The sequence below is a fragment of the Dunckerocampus dactyliophorus genome, chromosome 13 (genome assembly GCF_027744805.1).
Source record: "Dunckerocampus dactyliophorus isolate RoL2022-P2 chromosome 13, RoL_Ddac_1.1, whole genome shotgun sequence".
NCBI classification, from domain to species: domain Eukaryota; kingdom Metazoa; phylum Chordata; class Actinopteri; order Syngnathiformes; family Syngnathidae; genus Dunckerocampus; species Dunckerocampus dactyliophorus.
In genome coordinates, this window is record NC_072831.1 from 4069899 (window position 1) to 4086179 (window position 16281).

The following is a 16281-nucleotide window of genomic DNA, read 5'->3' on the forward strand; positions in this document are numbered from 1 at the left end:
TTTGCCAAAGCCTCCTTTTTGCCCCCAAAACACAGGGGCACCAGGAACGGGACTGGTGCCCCTTCTTACATTTGACAGGCTGAGCCCTGACCTGGAAAAGCCGAAAACCCGTTCCACAGCTGAAATAGCTGGGAGAGCGTCAGACTGAAGATCTAAAGGTCCCAGATTTCAGTACAGTGCTGTGTCCTTCTTGACTCGACAGAGGAACTGAAAAGACTTGTGTCGCCCCACACACAACCGAAGTGTCTACCTCACATGCATATATTGCCAGCTGATGTATGACATCAGCTGTCACGGACCTTACCGTCATTCTGGGAACTCATCCTGATCTTGGGAAACCACTGATATGGTATTTATAGATATGTATTTCAACTCAAATCCTCAAATAAAAAAAACCCTAATCACACACACTTAACGTAAAAGGAGGTGACCGTCCAAAACGCAGAAGTCGGTCCCACCAAGACTTGAACTTGGATCACTGGATTCAGAGTCCAGAGTGCTAACCATTACACCATGGAACCGGCGATAGCAAGTGTCTGACATTGTCTGATCCCCAAGTACACAGTGTCAGACTACGATAAAGTTGACAGCATTCCATTATTTGATCGTTTTTTAGGGAAATTACGTTAAAAGGTTATAATCAAGTCAAAAGTCAGCCTATACAGACGGAGGGCTTGTCCAGGAGTTGAACCTGGGACCTCTCGCACCCTAAGCGAGAATCATACCACTAGACCAACAAGCCCTTGGTAGCTTGAGAGGGCGGCTGTTTGTTGCTGAGAATTTCGGCCGAAACGACAGGATTCCCTTGGTACCAAAATTGACATGATGCGATTGCATTGGTAAATTGCGTCGTCGTGGTTTTGACGTTTGTTATTGTTTTTAAGGGCAAAGAGTAATTTAGGTGCAAATTCTGCAGCTTTGCGGGCGCTGTGGCTGAGTCGGTCAAAGTGCCTGTCTCGTAAACAGGAGATTCTGGGTTCAAATCCCAGCAGTGCCTTTAGGCTGTTTCCATGGCTTCTTCACGGCTACTTTTGAAACATTTCAAACCATGTTTTTCTATGAGAATCCTTGTTGCGTTGAAGAAAATCCCATCATTTCTGAAGGCAATAATACCCTGATCAATTTGGACACGACCGACCTACCGACTTCCGGCTTAGTCGAGGCAGATTATGTGAGCTCGCCTTGGACTGAGAAGATGTGGATGGAGAAAGAAGCGCCTGTCCTGAAATTGCCACCTCTAAGCTCCACTTACATTTGAAGTGCCCACTTGGACAAGCCAAATGTCTTCTGGACAAAAGTTCCACAGTCAGACGAGCAGTCCCTGTTCAGGTGACCAGTGATAGGCTCTGAGATTCATCTGCGAAGACCTCCTTTTAGCCGGCAAAAGACAAGGGCAACCCGCCCAGCCTGGTTACATTTGAAGAACTGAGGCCTGACTGGAAAAGCGGAAATGCTGTGTTGCAGCTGAAGTAGCTCAGTTGGGAGAGCGTTAGACTGAAGATCTAAAGGTCCCTGGTTCAATCCCGGGTTTCAGCACAGTTGAAATGTTGTTCTTGCCTTGCCAGATCATTTAAAAAGCCTTGCTGAACGTGTCTCTGGTTAATGAGTGACACAGATTTCGTTCTGAAAATCCAGCGAACGTTCGGGGAGCTTACGATCCAAACACTACAATGGCACAAGTTGATGACGCCAAGGTGATATTTGAAAGCCCAACAGTGGCTCGGTTGTTTCCATGTTTGACGAAAATCCCATTTTTTCTGGAACTGGTCTTGTGTGCTACAATGCTCAGGACAAAGGCCTTGTCAATTTGGACAATAGCTGGGCTCAGACTATTGACAATGTGTTCCAAATCAGGACCAAAGAGGCAGGCTTTGCATGTAGGTGAAGCAGCCTATCATTCACCGCCTGAACAGGGACTTGAACCCTGGACCCTCAGATTAAAAGTCTGATGCTCTACCAGCTGAGCTATCCAGGCCGCTCTTTGACATTAAAAAGTCACGTGACTGAAATTTTCTGGCATACAAGTGGCTGGATTTCTGGCTTCGCCATGGACATGCTCATGACAGAGAGAAAGCAGCCCCACTCCCGAAATTGCCACCTATAAGACAGGCTTAGGTTGGACACTGCCCACACGGACTAGCCAAACACCTTCTGGGTAAAAGATTTTATGGTCAGATAAGACAAAGGTTGAGCCAGTCACTGACACATTCGACTTTTGATCTGAGTGTCCAGGATTCAAGCCCCTGTTCAGGTGACCAGTGATAGGCTCTGAAGTTCATTTGCCAAAGCCTCCTTTTTGCCCCCAAAACACAGGGGCACCAGGAACGGGACTGGTGCCCCTTCTTACATTTGACAGGCTGAGCCCTGACCTGGAAAAGCCGAAAACCCGTTCCACAGCTGAAATAGCTGGGAGAGCGTCAGACTGAAGATCTAAAGGTCCCAGATTTCAGTACAGTGCTGTGTCCTTCTTGACTCGACAGAGGAACTGAAAAGACTTGTGTCGCCCCACACACAACCGAAGTGTCTACCTCACATGCATATATTGCCAGCTGATGTATGACATCAGCTGTCACGGACCTTACCGTCATTCTGGGAACTCATCCTGATCTTGGGAAACCACTGATATGGTATTTATAGATATGTATTTCAACTCAAATCCTCAAATAAAAAAAACCCTAATCACACACACTTAACGTAAAAGGAGGTGACCGTCCAAAACGCAGAAGTCGGTCCCACCAAGACTTGAACTTGGATCACTGGATTCAGAGTCCAGAGTGCTAACCATTACACCATGGAACCGGCGATAGCAAGTGTCTGACATTGTCTGATCCCCAAGTACACAGTGTCAGACTACGATAAAGTTGACAGCATTCCATTATTTGATCGTTTTTTAGGGAAATTACGTTAAAAGGTTATAATCAAGTCAAAAGTCAGCCTATACAGACGGAGGGCTTGTCCAGGAGTTGAACCTGGGACCTCTCGCACCCTAAGCGAGAATCATACCACTAGACCAACAAGCCCTTGGTAGCTTGAGAGGGCGGCTGTTTGTTGCTGAGAATTTCGGCCGAAACGACAGGATTCCCTTGGTACCAAAATTGACATGATGCGATTGCATTGGTAAATTGCGTCGTCGTGGTTTTGACGTTTGTTATTGTTTTTAAGGGCAAAGAGTAATTTAGGTGCAAATTCTGCAGCTTTGCGGGCGCTGTGGCTGAGTCGGTCAAAGTGCCTGTCTCGTAAACAGGAGATTCTGGGTTCAAATCCCAGCAGTGCCTTTAGGCTGTTTCCATGGCTTCTTCACGGCTACTTTTGAAACATTTCAAACCATGTTTTTCTATGAGAATCCTTGTTGCGTTGAAGAAAATCCCATCATTTCTGAAGGCAATAATACCCTGATCAATTTGGACACGACCGACCTACCGACTTCCGGCTTAGTCGAGGCAGATTATGTGAGCTCGCCTTGGACTGAGAAGATGTGGATGGAGAAAGAAGCGCCTGTCCTGAAATTGCCACCTCTAAGCTCCACTTACATTTGAAGTGCCCACTTGGACAAGCCAAATGTCTTCTGGACAAAAGTTCCACAGTCAGACGAGCAGTCCCTGTTCAGGTGACCAGTGATAGGCTCTGAGATTCATCTGCGAAGACCTCCTTTTAGCCGGCAAAAGACAAGGGCAACCCGCCCAGCCTGGTTACATTTGAAGAACTGAGGCCTGACTGGAAAAGCGGAAATGCTGTGTTGCAGCTGAAGTAGCTCAGTTGGGAGAGCGTTAGACTGAAGATCTAAAGGTCCCTGGTTCAATCCCGGGTTTCAGCACAGTTGAAATGTTGTTCTTGCCTTGCCAGATCATTTAAAAAGCCTTGCTGAACGTGTCTCTGGTTAATGAGTGACACAGATTTCGTTCTGAAAATCCAGCGAACGTTCGGGGAGCTTACGATCCAAACACTACAATGGCACAAGTTGATGACGCCAAGGTGATATTTGAAAGCCCAACAGTGGCTCGGTTGTTTCCATGTTTGACGAAAATCCCATTTTTTCTGGAACTGGTCTTGTGTGCTACAATGCTCAGGACAAAGGCCTTGTCAATTTGGACAATAGCTGGGCTCAGACTATTGACAATGTGTTCCAAATCAGGACCAAAGAGGCAGGCTTTGCATGTAGGTGAAGCAGCCGATCATTCACCGCCTGAACAGGGACTTGAACCCTGGACCCTCAGATTAAAAGTCTGATGCTCTACCAGCTGAGCTATCCAGGCCGCTCTTTGACATTAAAAAGTCACGTGACTGAAATTTTCTGGCATACAAGTGGCTGGATTTCTGGCTTCGCCATGGACATGCTCCCGAAATTGCCACCTATAAGACAGGCTTAGGTTGGACACTGCCCACACGGACTAGCCAAACACCTTCTGGGTAAAAGATTTTATGGTCAGATAAGACAAAGGTTGAGCCAGTCACTGACACATTCGACTTTTGATCTGAGTGTCCAGGATTCAAGCCCCTGTTCAGGTGACCAGTGATAGGCTCTGAAGTTCATTTGCCAAAGCCTCCTTTTTGCCCCCAAAACACAGGGGCACCAGGAACGGGACTGGTGCCCCTTCTTACATTTGACAGGCTGAGCCCTGACCTGGAAAAGCCGAAAACCCGTTCCACAGCTGAAATAGCTGGGAGAGCGTCAGACTGAAGATCTAAAGGTCCCAGATTTCAGTACAGTGCTGTGTCCTTCTTGACTCGACAGAGGAACTGAAAAGACTTGTGTCGCCCCACACACAACCGAAGTGTCTACCTCACATGCATATATTGCCAGCTGATGTATGACATCAGCTGTCACGGACCTTACCGTCATTCTGGGAACTCATCCTGATCTTGGGAAACCACTGATATGGTATTTATAGATATGTATTTCAACTCAAATCCTCAAATAAAAAAAACCCTAATCACACACACTTAACGTAAAAGGAGGTGACCGTCCAAAACGCAGAAGTCGGTCCCACCAAGACTTGAACTTGGATCACTGGATTCAGAGTCCAGAGTGCTAACCATTACACCATGGAACCGGCGATAGCAAGTGTCTGACATTGTCTGATCCCCAAGTACACAGTGTCAGACTACGATAAAGTTGACAGCATTCCATTATTTGATCGTTTTTTAGGGAAATTACGTTAAAAGGTTATAATCAAGTCAAAAGTCAGCCTATACAGACGGAGGGCTTGTCCAGGAGTTGAACCTGGGACCTCTCGCACCCTAAGCGAGAATCATACCACTAGACCAACAAGCCCTTGGTAGCTTGAGAGGGCGGCTGTTTGTTGCTGAGAATTTCGGCCGAAACGACAGGATTCCCTTGGTACCAAAATTGACATGATGCGATTGCATTGGTAAATTGCGTCGTCGTGGTTTTGACGTTTGTTATTGTTTTTAAGGGCAAAGAGTAATTTAGGTGCAAATTCTGCAGCTTTGCGGGCGCTGTGGCTGAGTCGGTCAAAGTGCCTGTCTCGTAAACAGGAGATTCTGGGTTCAAATCCCAGCAGTGCCTTTAGGCTGTTTCCATGGCTTCTTCACGGCTACTTTTGAAACATTTCAAACCATGTTTTTCTATGAGAATCCTTGTTGCGTTGAAGAAAATCCCATCATTTCTGAAGGCAATAATACCCTGATCAATTTGGACACGACCGACCTACCGACTTCCGGCTTAGTCGAGGCAGATTATGTGAGCTCGCCTTGGACTGAGAAGATGTGGATGGAGAAAGAAGCTCCTGTCCTGAAATTGCCACCTCTAAGCTCCACTTACATTTGAAGTGCCCACTTGGACAAGCCAAATGTCTTCTGGACAAAAGTTCCACAGTCAGACGAGCAGTCCCTGTTCAGGTGACCAGTGATAGGCTCTGAGATTCATCTGCGAAGACCTCCTTTTAGCCGGCAAAAGACAAGGGCAACCCGCCCAGCCTGGTTACATTTGAAGAACTGAGGCCTGACTGGAAAAGCGGAAATGCTGTGTTGCAGCTGAAGTAGCTCAGTTGGGAGAGCGTTAGACTGAAGATCTAAAGGTCCCTGGTTCAATCCCGGGTTTCAGCACAGTTGAAATGTTGTTCTAGCCTTGCCAGATCATTTAAAAAGCCTTGCTGAACGTGTCTCTGGTTAATGAGTGACACAGATTTCGTTCTGAAAATCCAGCGAACGTTCGGGGAGCTTACGATCCAAACACTACAATGGCACAAGTTGATGACGCCAAGGTGATATTTGAAAGCCCAACAGTGGCTCGGTTGTTTCCATGTTTGACGAAAATCCCATTTTTTCTGGAACTGGTCTTGTGTGCTACAATGCTCAGGACAAAGGCCTTGTCAATTTGGACAATAGCTGGGCTCAGACTATTGACAATGTGTTCCAAATCAGGACCAAAGAGGCAGGCTTTGCATGTAGGTGAAGCAGCCTATCATTCACCGCCTGAACAGGGACTTGAACCCTGGACCCTCAGATTAAAAGTCTGATGCTCTACCAGCTGAGCTATCCAGGCCGCTCTTTGACATTAAAAAGTCACGTGACTGAAATTTTCTGGCATACAAGTGGCTGGATTTCTGGCTTCGCCATGGACATGCATCCAGGATTCAAGCCCCTGTTCAGGTGACCAGTGATAGGCTCTGAAGTTCATTTGCCAAAGCCTCCTTTTTGCCCCCAAAACACAGGGGCACCAGGAACGGGACTGGTGCCCCTTCTTACATTTGACAGGCTGAGCCCTGACCTGGAAAAGCCGAAAACCCGTTCCACAGCTGAAATAGCTGGGAGAGCGTCAGACTGAAGATCTAAAGGTCCCAGATTTCAGTACAGTGCTGTGTCCTTCTTGACTCGACAGAGGAACTGAAAAGACTTGTGTCGCCCCACACACAACCGAAGTGTCTACCTCACATGCATATATTGCCAGCTGATGTATGACATCAGCTGTCACGGACCTTACCGTCATTCTGGGAACTCATCCTGATCTTGGGAAACCACTGATATGGTATTTATAGATATGTATTTCAACTCAAATCCTCAAATAAAAAAAACCCTAATCACACACACTTAACGTAAAAGGAGGTGACCGTCCAAAACGCAGAAGTCGGTCCCACCAAGACTTGAACTTGGATCACTGGATTCAGAGTCCAGAGTGCTAACCATTACACCATGGAACCGGCGATAGCAAGTGTCTGACATTGTCTGATCCCCAAGTACACAGTGTCAGACTACGATAAAGTTGACAGCATTCCATTATTTGATCGTTTTTTAGGGAAATTACGTTAAAAGGTTATAATCAAGTCAAAAGTCAGCCTATACAGACGGAGGGCTTGTCCAGGAGTTGAACCTGGGACCTCTCGCACCCTAAGCGAGAATCATACCACTAGACCAACAAGCCCTTGGTAGCTTGAGAGGGCGGCTGTTTGTTGCTGAGAATTTCGGCCGAAACGACAGGATTCCCTTGGTACCAAAATTGACATGATGCGATTGCATTGGTAAATTGCGTCGTCGTGGTTTTGACGTTTGTTATTGTTTTTAAGGGCAAAGAGTAATTTAGGTGCAAATTCTGCAGCTTTGCGGGCGCTGTGGCTGAGTCGGTCAAAGTGCCTGTCTCGTAAACAGGAGATTCTGGGTTCAAATCCCAGCAGTGCCTTTAGGCTGTTTCCATGGCTTCTTCACGGCTACTTTTGAAACATTTCAAACCATGTTTTTCTATGAGAATCCTTGTTGCGTTGAAGAAAATCCCATCATTTCTGAAGGCAATAATACCCTGATCAATTTGGACACGACCGACCTACCGACTTCCGGCTTAGTCGAGGCAGATTATGTGAGCTCGCCTTGGACTGAGAAGATGTGGATGGAGAAAGAAGCTCCTGTCCTGAAATTGCCACCTCTAAGCTCCACTTACATTTGAAGTGCCCACTTGGACAAGCAAAATGTCTTCTGGACAAAAGTTCCACAGTCAGACGAGCAGTCCCTGTTCAGGTGACCAGTGATAGGCTCTGAGATTCATCTGCGAAGACCTCCTTTTAGCCGGCAAAAGACAAGGGCAACCCGCCCAGCCTGGTTACATTTGAAGAACTGAGGCCTGACTGGAAAAGCGGAAATGCTGTGTTGCAGCTGAAGTAGCTCAGTTGGGAGAGCGTTAGACTGAAGATCTAAAGGTCCCTGGTTCAATCCCGGGTTTCAGCACAGTTGAAATGTTGTTCTAGCCTTGCCAGATCATTTAAAAAGCCTTGCTGAACGTGTCTCTGGTTAATGAGTGACACAGATTTCGTTCTGAAAATCCAGCGAACGTTCGGGGAGCTTACGATCCAAACACTACAATGGCACAAGTTGATGACGCCAAGGTGATATTTGAAAGCCCAACAGTGGCTCGGTTGTTTCCATGTTTGACGAAAATCCCATTTTTTCTGGAACTGGTCTTGTGTGCTACAATGCTCAGGACAAAGGCCTTGTCAATTTGGACAATAGCTGGGCTCAGACTATTGACAATGTGTTCCAAATCAGGACCAAAGAGGCAGGCTTTGCATGTAGGTGAAGCAGCCTATCATTCACCGCCTGAACAGGGACTTGAACCCTGGACCCTCAGATTAAAAGTCTGATGCTCTACCAGCTGAGCTATCCAGGCCGCTCTTTGACATTAAAAAGTCACGTGACTGAAATTTTCTGGCATACAAGTGGCTGGATTTCTGGCTTCGCCATGGACATGCTCCCGAAATTGCCACCTATAAGACAGGCTTAGGTTGGACACTGCCCACACGGACTAGCCAAACACCTTCTGGGTAAAAGATTTTATGGTCAGATAAGACAAAGGTTGAGCCAGTCACTGACACATTCGACTTTTGATCTGAGTGTCCAGGATTCAAGCCCCTGTTCAGGTGACCAGTGATAGGCTCTGAAGTTCATTTGCCAAAGCCTCCTTTTTGCCCCCAAAACACAGGGGCACCAGGAACGGGACTGGTGCCCCTTCTTACATTTGACAGGCTGAGCCCTGACCTGGAAAAGCCGAAAACCCGTTCCACAGCTGAAATAGCTGGGAGAGCGTCAGACTGAAGATCTAAAGGTCCCAGATTTCAGTACAGTGCTGTGTCCTTCTTGACTCGACAGAGGAACTGAAAAGACTTGTGTCGCCCCACACACAACCGAAGTGTCTACCTCACATGCATATATTGCCAGCTGATGTATGACATCAGCTGTCACGGACCTTACCGTCATTCTGGGAACTCATCCTGATCTTGGGAAACCACTGATATGGTATTTATAGATATGTATTTCAACTCAAATCCTCAAATAAAAAAAACCCTAATCACACACACTTAACGTAAAAGGAGGTGACCGTCCAAAACGCAGAAGTCGGTCCCACCAAGACTTGAACTTGGATCACTGGATTCAGAGTCCAGAGTGCTAACCATTACACCATGGAACCGGCGATAGCAAGTGTCTGACATTGTCTGATCCCCAAGTACACAGTGTCAGACTACGATAAAGTTGACAGCATTCCATTATTTGATCGTTTTTTAGGGAAATTACGTTAAAAGGTTATAATCAAGTCAAAAGTCAGCCTATACAGACGGAGGGCTTGTCCAGGAGTTGAACCTGGGACCTCTCGCACCCTAAGCGAGAATCATACCACTAGACCAACAAGCCCTTGGTAGCTTGAGAGGGCGGCTGTTTGTTGCTGAGAATTTCGGCCGAAACGACAGGATTCCCTTGGTACCAAAATTGACATGATGCGATTGCATTGGTAAATTGCGTCGTCGTGGTTTTGACGTTTGTTATTGTTTTTAAGGGCAAAGAGTAATTTAGGTGCAAATTCTGCAGCTTTGCGGGCGCTGTGGCTGAGTCGGTCAAAGTGCCTGTCTCGTAAACAGGAGATTCTGGGTTCAAATCCCAGCAGTGCCTTTAGGCTGTTTCCATGGCTTCTTCACGGCTACTTTTGAAACATTTCAAACCATGTTTTTCTATGAGAATCCTTGTTGCGTTGAAGAAAATCCCATCATTTCTGAAGGCAATAATACCCTGATCAATTTGGACACGACCGACCTACCGACTTCCGGCTTAGTCGAGGCAGATTATGTGAGCTCGCCTTGGACTGAGAAGATGTGGATGGAGAAAGAAGCGCCTGTCCTGAAATTGCCACCTCTAAGCTCCACTTACATTTGAAGTGCCCACTTGGACAAGCCAAATGTCTTCTGGACAAAAGTTCCACAGTCAGACGAGCAGTCCCTGTTCAGGTGACCAGTGATAGGCTCTGAGATTCATCTGCGAAGACCTCCTTTTAGCCGGCAAAAGACAAGGGCAACCCGCCCAGCCTGGTTACATTTGAAGAACTGAGGCCTGACTGGAAAAGCGGAAATGCTGTGTTGCAGCTGAAGTAGCTCAGTTGGGAGAGCGTTAGACTGAAGATCTAAAGGTCCCTGGTTCAATCCCGGGTTTCAGCACAGTTGAAATGTTGTTCTTGCCTTGCCAGATCATTTAAAAAGCCTTGCTGAACGTGTCTCTGGTTAATGAGTGACACAGATTTCGTTCTGAAAATCCAGCGAACGTTCGGGGAGCTTACGATCCAAACACTACAATGGCACAAGTTGATGACGCCAAGGTGATATTTGAAAGCCCAACAGTGGCTCGGTTGTTTCCATGTTTGACGAAAATCCCATTTTTTCTGGAACTGGTCTTGTGTGCTACAATGCTCAGGACAAAGGCCTTGTCAATTTGGACAATAGCTGGGCTCAGACTATTGACAATGTGTTCCAAATCAGGACCAAAGAGGCAGGCTTTGCATGTAGGTGAAGCAGCCGATCATTCACCGCCTGAACAGGGACTTGAACCCTGGACCCTCAGATTAAAAGTCTGATGCTCTACCAGCTGAGCTATCCAGGCCGCTCTTTGACATTAAAAAGTCACGTGACTGAAATTTTCTGGCATACAAGTGGCTGGATTTCTGGCTTCGCCATGGACATGCTCCCGAAATTGCCACCTATAAGACAGGCTTAGGTTGGACACTGCCCACACGGACTAGCCAAACACCTTCTGGGTAAAAGATTTTATGGTCAGATAAGACAAAGGTTGAGCCAGTCACTGACACATTCGACTTTTGATCTGAGTGTCCAGGATTCAAGCCCCTGTTCAGGTGACCAGTGATAGGCTCTGAAGTTCATTTGCCAAAGCCTCCTTTTTGCCCCCAAAACACAGGGGCACCAGGAACGGGACTGGTGCCCCTTCTTACATTTGACAGGCTGAGCCCTGACCTGGAAAAGCCGAAAACCCGTTCCACAGCTGAAATAGCTGGGAGAGCGTCAGACTGAAGATCTAAAGGTCCCAGATTTCAGTACAGTGCTGTGTCCTTCTTGACTCGACAGAGGAACTGAAAAGACTTGTGTCGCCCCACACACAACCGAAGTGTCTACCTCACATGCATATATTGCCAGCTGATGTATGACATCAGCTGTCACGGACCTTACCGTCATTCTGGGAACTCATCCTGATCTTGGGAAACCACTGATATGGTATTTATAGATATGTATTTCAACTCAAATCCTCAAATAAAAAAAACCCTAATCACACACACTTAACGTAAAAGGAGGTGACCGTCCAAAACGCAGAAGTCGGTCCCACCAAGACTTGAACTTGGATCACTGGATTCAGAGTCCAGAGTGCTAACCATTACACCATGGAACCGGCGATAGCAAGTGTCTGACATTGTCTGATCCCCAAGTACACAGTGTCAGACTACGATAAAGTTGACAGCATTCCATTATTTGATCGTTTTTTAGGGAAATTACGTTAAAAGGTTATAATCAAGTCAAAAGTCAGCCTATACAGACGGAGGGCTTGTCCAGGAGTTGAACCTGGGACCTCTCGCACCCTAAGCGAGAATCATACCACTAGACCAACAAGCCCTTGGTAGCTTGAGAGGGCGGCTGTTTGTTGCTGAGAATTTCGGCCGAAACGACAGGATTCCCTTGGTACCAAAATTGACATGATGCGATTGCATTGGTAAATTGCGTCGTCGTGGTTTTGACGTTTGTTATTGTTTTTAAGGGCAAAGAGTAATTTAGGTGCAAATTCTGCAGCTTTGCGGGCGCTGTGGCTGAGTCGGTCAAAGTGCCTGTCTCGTAAACAGGAGATTCTGGGTTCAAATCCCAGCAGTGCCTTTAGGCTGTTTCCATGGCTTCTTCACGGCTACTTTTGAAACATTTCAAACCATGTTTTTCTATGAGAATCCTTGTTGCGTTGAAGAAAATCCCATCATTTCTGAAGGCAATAATACCCTGATCAATTTGGACACGACCGACCTACCGACTTCCGGCTTAGTCGAGGCAGATTATGTGAGCTCGCCTTGGACTGAGAAGATGTGGATGGAGAAAGAAGCTCCTGTCCTGAAATTGCCACCTCTAAGCTCCACTTACATTTGAAGTGCCCACTTGGACAAGCCAAATGTCTTCTGGACAAAAGTTCCACAGTCAGACGAGCAGTCCCTGTTCAGGTGACCAGTGATAGGCTCTGAGATTCATCTGCGAAGACCTCCTTTTAGCCGGCAAAAGACAAGGGCAACCCGCCCAGCCTGGTTACATTTGAAGAACTGAGGCCTGACTGGAAAAGCGGAAATGCTGTGTTGCAGCTGAAGTAGCTCAGTTGGGAGAGCGTTAGACTGAAGATCTAAAGGTCCCTGGTTCAATCCCGGGTTTCAGCACAGTTGAAATGTTGTTCTAGCCTTGCCAGATCATTTAAAAAGCCTTGCTGAACGTGTCTCTGGTTAATGAGTGACACAGATTTCGTTCTGAAAATCCAGCGAACGTTCGGGGAGCTTACGATCCAAACACTACAATGGCACAAGTTGATGACGCCAAGGTGATATTTGAAAGCCCAACAGTGGCTCGGTTGTTTCCATGTTTGACGAAAATCCCATTTTTTCTGGAACTGGTCTTGTGTGCTACAATGCTCAGGACAAAGGCCTTGTCAATTTGGACAATAGCTGGGCTCAGACTATTGACAATGTGTTCCAAATCAGGACCAAAGAGGCAGGCTTTGCATGTAGGTGAAGCAGCCTATCATTCACCGCCTGAACAGGGACTTGAACCCTGGACCCTCAGATTAAAAGTCTGATGCTCTACCAGCTGAGCTATCCAGGCCGCTCTTTGACATTAAAAAGTCACGTGACTGAAATTTTCTGGCATACAAGTGGCTGGATTTCTGGCTTCGCCATGGACATGCTCCCGAAATTGCCACCTATAAGACAGGCTTAGGTTGGACACTGCCCACACGGACTAGCCAAACACCTTCTGGGTAAAAGATTTTATGGTCAGATAAGACAAAGGTTGAGCCAGTCACTGACACATTCGACTTTTGATCTGAGTGTCCAGGATTCAAGCCCCTGTTCAGGTGACCAGTGATAGGCTCTGAAGTTCATTTGCCAAAGCCTCCTTTTTGCCCCCAAAACACAGGGGCACCAGGAACGGGACTGGTGCCCCTTCTTACATTTGACAGGCTGAGCCCTGACCTGGAAAAGCCGAAAACCCGTTCCACAGCTGAAATAGCTGGGAGAGCGTCAGACTGAAGATCTAAAGGTCCCAGATTTCAGTACAGTGCTGTGTCCTTCTTGACTCGACAGAGGAACTGAAAAGACTTGTGTCGCCCCACACACAACCGAAGTGTCTACCTCACATGCATATATTGCCAGCTGATGTATGACATCAGCTGTCACGGACCTTACCGTCATTCTGGGAACTCATCCTGATCTTGGGAAACCACTGATATGGTATTTATAGATATGTATTTCAACTCAAATCCTCAAATAAAAAAAACCCTAATCACACACACTTAACGTAAAAGGAGGTGACCGTCCAAAACGCAGAAGTCGGTCCCACCAAGACTTGAACTTGGATCACTGGATTCAGAGTCCAGAGTGCTAACCATTACACCATGGAACCGGCGATAGCAAGTGTCTGACATTGTCTGATCCCCAAGTACACAGTGTCAGACTACGATAAAGTTGACAGCATTCCATTATTTGATCGTTTTTTAGGGAAATTACGTTAAAAGGTTATAATCAAGTCAAAAGTCAGCCTATACAGACGGAGGGCTTGTCCAGGAGTTGAACCTGGGACCTCTCGCACCCTAAGCGAGAATCATACCACTAGACCAACAAGCCCTTGGTAGCTTGAGAGGGCGGCTGTTTGTTGCTGAGAATTTCGGCCGAAACGACAGGATTCCCTTGGTACCAAAATTGACATGATGCGATTGCATTGGTAAATTGCGTCGTCGTGGTTTTGACGTTTGTTATTGTTTTTAAGGGCAAAGAGTAATTTAGGTGCAAATTCTGCAGCTTTGCGGGCGCTGTGGCTGAGTCGGTCAAAGTGCCTGTCTCGTAAACAGGAGATTCTGGGTTCAAATCCCAGCAGTGCCTTTAGGCTGTTTCCATGGCTTCTTCACGGCTACTTTTGAAACATTTCAAACCATGTTTTTCTATGAGAATCCTTGTTGCGTTGAAGAAAATCCCATCATTTCTGAAGGCAATAATACCCTGATCAATTTGGACACGACCGACCTACCGACTTCCGGCTTAGTCGAGGCAGATTATGTGAGCTCGCCTTGGACTGAGAAGATGTGGATGGAGAAAGAAGCGCCTGTCCTGAAATTGCCACCTCTAAGCTCCACTTACATTTGAAGTGCCCACTTGGACAAGCCAAATGTCTTCTGGACAAAAGTTCCACAGTCAGACGAGCAGTCCCTGTTCAGGTGACCAGTGATAGGCTCTGAGATTCATCTGCGAAGACCTCCTTTTAGCCGGCAAAAGACAAGGGCAACCCGCCCAGCCTGGTTACATTTGAAGAACTGAGGCCTGACTGGAAAAGCGGAAATGCTGTGTTGCAGCTGAAGTAGCTCAGTTGGGAGAGCGTTAGACTGAAGATCTAAAGGTCCCTGGTTCAATCCCGGGTTTCAGCACAGTTGAAATGTTGTTCTTGCCTTGCCAGATCATTTAAAAAGCCTTGCTGAACGTGTCTCTGGTTAATGAGTGACACAGATTTCGTTCTGAAAATCCAGCGAACGTTCGGGGAGCTTACGATCCAAACACTACAATGGCACAAGTTGATGACGCCAAGGTGATATTTGAAAGCCCAACAGTGGCTCGGTTGTTTCCATGTTTGACGAAAATCCCATTTTTTCTGGAACTGGTCTTGTGTGCTACAATGCTCAGGACAAAGGCCTTGTCAATTTGGACAATAGCTGGGCTCAGACTATTGACAATGTGTTCCAAATCAGGACCAAAGAGGCAGGCTTTGCATGTAGGTGAAGCAGCCTATCATTCACCGCCTGAACAGGGACTTGAACCCTGGACCCTCAGATTAAAAGTCTGATGCTCTACCAGCTGAGCTATCCAGGCCGCTCTTTGACATTAAAAAGTCACGTGACTGAAATTTTCTGGCATACAAGTGGCTGGATTTCTGGCTTCGCCATGGACATGCTCATGACAGAGAGAAAGCAGCCCCACTCCCGAAATTGCCACCTATAAGACAGGCTTAGGTTGGACACTGCCCACACGGACTAGCCAAACACCTTCTGGGTAAAAGATTTTATGGTCAGATAAGACAAAGGTTGAGCCAGTCACTGACACATTCGACTTTTGATCTGAGTGTCCAGGATTCAAGCCCCTGTTCAGGTGACCAGTGATAGGCTCTGAAGTTCATTTGCCAAAGCCTCCTTTTTGCCCCCAAAACACAGGGGCACCAGGAACGGGACTGGTGCCCCTTCTTACATTTGACAGGCTGAGCCCTGACCTGGAAAAGCCGAAAACCCGTTCCACAGCTGAAATAGCTGGGAGAGCGTCAGACTGAAGATCTAAAGGTCCCAGATTTCAGTACAGTGCTGTATCCTTCTTGACTCGACAGAGGAACTGAAAAGACTTGTGTCGCCCCACACACAACCGAAGTGTCTACCTCACATGCATATATTGCCAGCTGATGTATGACATCAGCTGTCACGGACCTTACCGTCATTCTGGGAACTCATCCTGATCTTGGGAAACAACTGATATGGTATTTATAGATATGTATTTCAACTCAAATCCTCAAATAAAAAAAACCCTAATCACACACACTTAACGTAAAAGGAGGTGACTGTCCAAGACGCAGAAGTCGGTCCCACCAAGACTTGAACTTGGATCACTGGATTCAGAGTCCAGAGTGCTAACCATTACCCTATGGAACCGGCGATAGCAAGTGTCTGACATTGTCTGATCCCCAAGTACACAGTGTCAGACTACGATAAAGTTGACAGCATTCCATTATTTGATCG

The 16281-nt window shown here is 46.8% G+C and overlaps 14 non-coding genes across 14 annotated transcripts; 7 read left to right on the forward strand and 7 right to left on the reverse strand.

Moving 5' to 3' along the window:
- Positions 1–670: 670 nt before the first annotated feature.
- trnap-agg (transfer RNA proline (anticodon AGG)) lies at positions 671–742 on the reverse strand. Its single transcript has one exon. It is a non-coding gene; the product is annotated as a tRNA-Pro (tRNA).
- A 181-nt stretch (positions 743–923) lies between these two features.
- Positions 924–997, forward strand: trnat-cgu (transfer RNA threonine (anticodon CGU)). Its single transcript has one exon. It is a non-coding gene; the product is annotated as a tRNA-Thr (tRNA).
- Positions 998–2948: 1951 nt separating this feature from the next.
- trnap-agg (transfer RNA proline (anticodon AGG)) lies at positions 2949–3020 on the reverse strand. Its single transcript has one exon. It is a non-coding gene; the product is annotated as a tRNA-Pro (tRNA).
- Positions 3021–3201: 181 nt separating this feature from the next.
- trnat-cgu (transfer RNA threonine (anticodon CGU)) lies at positions 3202–3275 on the forward strand. The gene has a single exon. It is a non-coding gene; the product is annotated as a tRNA-Thr (tRNA).
- A 1925-nt stretch (positions 3276–5200) lies between these two features.
- On the reverse strand, positions 5201–5272 carry trnap-agg (transfer RNA proline (anticodon AGG)). Its single transcript has one exon. It is a non-coding gene; the product is annotated as a tRNA-Pro (tRNA).
- Positions 5273–5453: 181 nt separating this feature from the next.
- Positions 5454–5527, forward strand: trnat-cgu (transfer RNA threonine (anticodon CGU)). The gene has a single exon. It is a non-coding gene; the product is annotated as a tRNA-Thr (tRNA).
- Positions 5528–7309: 1782 nt separating this feature from the next.
- Positions 7310–7381, reverse strand: trnap-agg (transfer RNA proline (anticodon AGG)). The gene has a single exon. It is a non-coding gene; the product is annotated as a tRNA-Pro (tRNA).
- A 181-nt stretch (positions 7382–7562) lies between these two features.
- trnat-cgu (transfer RNA threonine (anticodon CGU)) lies at positions 7563–7636 on the forward strand. The gene has a single exon. It is a non-coding gene; the product is annotated as a tRNA-Thr (tRNA).
- A 1925-nt stretch (positions 7637–9561) lies between these two features.
- On the reverse strand, positions 9562–9633 carry trnap-agg (transfer RNA proline (anticodon AGG)). Its single transcript has one exon. It is a non-coding gene; the product is annotated as a tRNA-Pro (tRNA).
- A 181-nt stretch (positions 9634–9814) lies between these two features.
- trnat-cgu (transfer RNA threonine (anticodon CGU)) lies at positions 9815–9888 on the forward strand. Its single transcript has one exon. It is a non-coding gene; the product is annotated as a tRNA-Thr (tRNA).
- A 1925-nt stretch (positions 9889–11813) lies between these two features.
- On the reverse strand, positions 11814–11885 carry trnap-agg (transfer RNA proline (anticodon AGG)). The gene has a single exon. It is a non-coding gene; the product is annotated as a tRNA-Pro (tRNA).
- A 181-nt stretch (positions 11886–12066) lies between these two features.
- trnat-cgu (transfer RNA threonine (anticodon CGU)) lies at positions 12067–12140 on the forward strand. The gene has a single exon. It is a non-coding gene; the product is annotated as a tRNA-Thr (tRNA).
- A 1925-nt stretch (positions 12141–14065) lies between these two features.
- trnap-agg (transfer RNA proline (anticodon AGG)) lies at positions 14066–14137 on the reverse strand. The gene has a single exon. It is a non-coding gene; the product is annotated as a tRNA-Pro (tRNA).
- A 181-nt stretch (positions 14138–14318) lies between these two features.
- On the forward strand, positions 14319–14392 carry trnat-cgu (transfer RNA threonine (anticodon CGU)). Its single transcript has one exon. It is a non-coding gene; the product is annotated as a tRNA-Thr (tRNA).
- Positions 14393–16281: the final 1889 nt, after the last annotated feature.